Genomic DNA, 6,000 nt, shown 5'->3' with positions numbered 1-6,000 from the left:
ACTTCATCTCTCCTTCAGAAATTGTTTCTTTTAAAAAGAGAGAAAGGAAATAAGCAGGAACTGGTAGAAATTATTGAAGCTTCACTGGTGCATGGAGAAATACATTAGTTAATTTAAAAAAGGACAGAGGACTGCCATTGTTCAGCTGCTTACCTAAAGCACAATTGCTGAAGCTAGCTCCTCCTCTCTCCCCTTCTCCCTGCCAAGAAAATGAAAGGGTGGGAGGGTGGGAAGCTCTTAAAAGGAAGAGATGAGAAAGATTACATTGGCAGATAATAAAGCATCTGAGTCCCTACTCTTGTGGAAATATAATAGCATGAAGATGTTCAGAACCATCCTACTGTGATCCAATAAAAAAAATATTTTTTGCGAGAAAAAGGTACACTACTAGAAGAATATCAGTTATTAGACTTGGTGGCCACTTTCCACTGAAAAGGGTTATGCACCAAACAATAAGGATTACTTACAAATTCTACTTACCTTAGGACATATTTGCATGCCCAACCCACTTTTTTGGGGGGAAGGAGTAGGCAACGTGTTGCCTTCTGGATGTTTAACTTTAGTGCTGGTAGTTACAGTTTAACTACTATAATTTCTGAATTTATGTACTTTAAGACATTTAGGGTACAACACATTATCAGCCTCTGTCCAATGGAATCCGTTTCCTATGCCTTAAATTAGCTTAGAGAAATGACTTACTGCTGGTGGAAAATGAGCCTCTAGATCTGTCAAACTCGCAGCCTGTGGGCTGGATGCATCATGCACTGGCCACGCCCATGCCCAGTTTAGCAAATGGGAGAAGTCATGATACCTCACGTGACACCGCCATGATGACGTGAGTTTGACACCCCTGCTCTAAATGATGCAGTAAGTAGAACTAGCTTTCCAGGAATTTACAAACATGGAGAAGACAAAAGGCAATGTTTTAGACATAGCTTCTGGTCCTCTGTCTGTCAGTCTGCCTGTCTGCTACAAGCTGCAGCTTTCAGTTGGGTTACACTGTCTGTTCTTTTTCTCCAGTTGAGAAATCAGAACATTCACAACATCATTAGTTTATACTGAAAGACACAATGTAGGACATTTTTCATGTATGTACTTACAGTGTGCAGGGTAGAGCTGTAATTGACAACAATGTCTCTTTGCCTTGAGGGCCACTGTCCTGATATCTATTATGGGTTAGGAAGATGGGAAAGAGAAGTGCAATGCATTCACTAGATTTATATGGCAGTCATAGGTTCTCTTTGCTACCATAACTGCGCCAATACACCAAATCCCTTTGAATTTAAAGCCAGAAAAGAATTAAAAGTTGTCATTGATGTCAATTACTCTGTTTGAAGGGACAATTTGAGAGAGTGTGTTTCCCTGTGAAGCTTCACAGTCAGCACCACTACCATTATTAAAGCCTGTGTATCCAGCTCTTGACTGTGATAAATATACCATCTAGTCACCTGCTGTATTCTGTCTGAGTTTTGTGTGGCTTGTCAGTATTAATTGCAGGGTTCTTGGGTCAGGGATCACTCATCCCAGATCCTGTCAATACATATTGCGGCCAGCAAAGTGCTAAATCCAGGGATGACAGCTGGCAGAAACTGGAACTGAATTAAAAACGGCTTTGCCAGGCCTGCAAATTCATAAGGAAGGAGCAGCGCCTTTTGAAGGGTTGTCGCAGATCACTCTTATCCTGGGCTGATTTCTGGAGAAAGTGGGACTTAGCAAAACTATGCTTTAGGATTTCTGTGCTCCTGAACCCAGCAACATCATCTGTGGTGATATTTGGGGACCAAAGCAGCATAGCAAAGAACAGGCACCCTGTGGGTGAAGTGGAAGGAAATGAATCATTTGACATTTTCTTCTGATCGTATTAATGCATTTAATTGAACCATTGGAAACTGAACTGTTTTTTAGAAAACTGGCCAAGTCAGACATGGGGGGAAGACAGATGGAAATAGGGCATCCTGAAAACATCACAAACTGTGCTTACTTTAAAGCAGTGATTGTTCTGAGTATTTCCGGTGCTAGCTAAAGCTGCAAATAACGATAACTATTGCTGTCCATTCCACATGGGATTGTATACTCACAGCAAAGCAACTCTTCATTTTTTTTTCTTTGCAATTTTAACTCTGGACTGAAAGGTCTTAGAACGGAGGAGAACCTTTAGTTGTATTTGTTATTATCAGAAATAAGCATTATTTTACTGTTGAAGCATAGCATGAAATGAACATCTAGAATTGTGAATAATTCTACCTGCTCAGCCTCTGATGGTTGATTGGGTTGGTATATGTGTTTTACAAAGAAGAAGCCACAGATTCTGCAATGAGCAATGCAAACATTAATGCTGGACCTCTTTGTTATCTCACCCTCCATCCATTCCTGTTTTCTGGGTCATTTATGGTCTCCTGTAGCTCCAGGGTCATGGACAACACATCTGACCTGAAATCTAGTTCCAGCTCCAGTACTATTTCAGCTGGAAGCAAACTGTCAGGGACCAAAATCATGAATTGGGATGGATATCTTTGTCAGAGTTCAAAAGAACAGGTCAGTCTGAAATTAGATACAATGACAAAGCCATTCATATAGGTTTGACCCTAAGGGAGATTACTGACCTCCAATGTCCTATTTACTTGTCCCAAACTTTTTTTTTGTCCTCTATACTTCATTTTATCTTTTTTTCAGGTTTGACATATTAACCCTCTTTTTTCTGTTTATGCCCTTCAGCTTCATCTGCTGACAAAACAACTAGCTATGTGACTTGGATGGATGCAATTATGGTGAATTCAGCTGCTTCTTCTCATGTTAATAAACAATTATAAATAATGTTAATAAACAATTAAAAATAATCTCTAATAAACAATTTGGTTTCAGTAAAAAATTATCATATAACTTACAACTTCTCCACTGTAAAAACATATGGACTACAAATCTTGATCAAGGCAAAGCAATAGATACAATCTACATAGACTTCTGCAAAGCTTTTGACTCAGTAGTACATGATAAACTTCTCCTAAAACTAAAATCCTATGGCATTTCAGGACCCCTTCACAACTGGATATCTGCTTTTCTGTCTAACAGACAAGAAGTGGTTAAAATTGGCAATGCTCTATCAAATCCTGTTCCTGTCAAGAGTGGCGTTCCTCAAGGTAGCGTTCTTGGACCAACACTCTTTATTCTATACATAAATGATCTTTGTGACCATATCTCAAGTAACTGTGTTCTCTTTGCTGACGATGTCAAACTATTTAACACCACCGACAATACATCTACCATTCAAAAAGACCTTGATCATCTAACCGCTTGGTCTAAAACTTGGCAACTCCAAATCTCAACCAGCAAATGCTCAGTCTTACATATTGGAAAAAAGAACCTAAACACTAAGTACATGCTTGATGGACATTACCTTACAGATGACCCCCACCCCGTTAAAGACCTTGGAGTTTTCATATCAAATGATCTAAGTGCCAAAGCCCACTGCAACTACATAGCAAAAAAGGCTCTAAGAGTTGTAAACCTAATCTTGCGTAGCTTCTTTTCCAAAAACACTGTACTACTAACCAGAGCATATAAAACATTTGTTAGGCCAATTCTTGAATACAGCTCGCCTGTCTGGAACCCACACCACATTTCTGATATCAATACAGTTGAACGTGTCCAGAAATATTTTATAAGAAGAGTTCTCCACTCCTCTGTAAACAACAAAATGTCTTATCCCACCAGACTTGAAATCCTAGGCTTAGAAAACTTAGAACTCTGTCATCTTCGACAAGACCTAAGTTTAACTCATAGAATCCTCTATTGTAATGTCCTTCCTGTTAAAGACTACTTCAGCTTCAATTGCAATAATACAAGAGCAACCAATAGATTTAAACTTAATGTCAACCGCTTCAATTTGGATTGCAGAAAATACAACTTCTGTAACAGAGTTATCTGTGCTTGGAACACATTACCTGACTCTGTGGTCTCTTCTCATAATCCTAAAAGCTTTAATCAAAAACTATCTACCATTGACCTCACCACATTCCTAAGAGGACTTTAAAGGGCGTGCATAAGAGCACAAATGTGCCTACTGTTCCTGTCCTATTGTTTTTTTTCTTTATATATATATATGCTTATACTTCCTTATATTTACTCATATATATATATATGTTTATATACTATATAATCTTTTTGTGTGATGCTTATGTATATTGTTATGACAAAATAAATAAATAAATAAATGTTTACTTCTTCCTGTTAGAATGCGAAGTTTTAACAAGTGTTTCCTGGTCTTTGCTTTGTTCCTAAGAATACCTTCCACACACTGTATTTTGGAATGAACTTTATTGTTTTTTTTGTTTGAAGATCATAGTTTAGATATACAAAGTAGTTAGAGGGTTTTATTGAAATGTTCCATGAAACAATTGAATAGTTTACATTTTAAGTTTTACATTTTAAGGAGAAATCTCCAACCCTACCTACTACCCATTTCCTGAGTTCTAGTGTCTTGGAGTAGCTGAAAACTGGTATCAGTCATATACAATCAAATACTGTATGCAGGGGATAGGCTACTGGGGGTTCACAAGGATTCAGGAGAACCTCTAGCTAAGATTCTGTGCAGTTCAGAGAGCCCCAAAATCCCACTCCTGACTGGCCCCACCCCGACCCTCCCAGGAATCCCGAGATGGTCCATTTTGAATACAGGTAAGTGCAGGGCACGCATGGAGGCTCAGGGAGGACGAAAAACGGGACTACCAGAAGTTCAGGAAGGTGGGAAATGGGCCTCCAGAGCCTGGGGAGGCTGTTTTTGCCCTCCCGGAGGCTGGAAGAAAGCTTTGGAGCCCAAGGAGGGCAAAAATGCCCCACCACCATGGTGCAGGAGGCTGACTAGGGCATGCCCACCATGGCCACACTGACCCAGCCACCGGGCAGAGAACCCCTTCCTAAAATTTTTGAAGCCCACCCCTGATTGTATGCCTACAGTAAACGTGCTCTAGAAGTGGAGTCATAATACTATACGTCAGTGATAGTTAATTTTTTTGCCACCACATGCCAAAAGTGTGGGGGGGGAAAGCGTGCATACCTGCCCACACCCATAATTGTATGTGCCCTGCCCCTGCGCATGCACATGTGACATCTCCTGGCAGAAATTGGCAATGGGCCGTTTCTGGCCTCCAGAGGGCTTCCAGGGCAGTGGGAAAGGCCGTTTTGGCCCTCCCAAGGCTCCTAGAAAGGTTCTGGAGCCCTGGGGAGAGCAAAAAACAGGACTTCCAGTCCCACCAGAAGTCGGTAAATGGGCCATTTCCGGACTCCAGAGGGCCTCCAAGGGATGGGTGAGTAAGGCCGTTTTGGCCCCCCCAAGGCTCCTAGAAAGGCTCTGGAGCCCTTAGGAGAGCAAAAAACAGGCCTTCCAGTCCCACCAGAAGTCGGCAAATGGGCCATTTCCGGACTCCAGAGGGCCTCCAGGGGATGGGTGGGGAAGGCCCTTTTGGTCCTCCCAAGACTCCTAGAAAGGCTCTGGAGCCTGGGGAGAGCAAAAAACGGGCCTTCCGGTCCCACCAGAAGTCAGCAAATGGGCCATTTCCAGCTTCTGAAGGACCTCCAAAGGGGTGGGAAAGGCCATTTTGCCCCCCCAGGCTCCTAGAAAGTCTCTGGAGCCTGGGGGGAGCAAAAAACAGGCCTTCTGGTTCCACCAGAATCAGCAAACATGCCGTTTCCAGCCTCCGGAGGGCCTCCAGGGGAGTGGGACGGTAGTTTTGCCCCCCCAGGCTCCTAGAAAGGCTCTGGAGCCTGAGGGGAGCAAAAAACAGGACTTCCCCAACCCCCCCAGGCCCTCTGGAGGTAGGAAACTGTTTCCCTACTGCTGATGGGCCCAGAAGGCCTGAAAATCAGCTGGCAGTGTGCACAATTCACCGGAGCTGAACTCATGTGCCCACCAATATAGCTACACATGCCACCTGTGGCACGCGTGCCATAGGTTCGCCATCACGACTATATATGAACGTATGGGGTAGCCAACTTTCTCCATAC

This window comes from Ahaetulla prasina, chromosome 6 (assembly GCF_028640845.1).
Source record: "Ahaetulla prasina isolate Xishuangbanna chromosome 6, ASM2864084v1, whole genome shotgun sequence".
Taxonomy (NCBI): Eukaryota; Metazoa; Chordata; class Lepidosauria; order Squamata; family Colubridae; genus Ahaetulla; species Ahaetulla prasina.
This window is presented reverse-complemented; position numbering follows the sequence as displayed.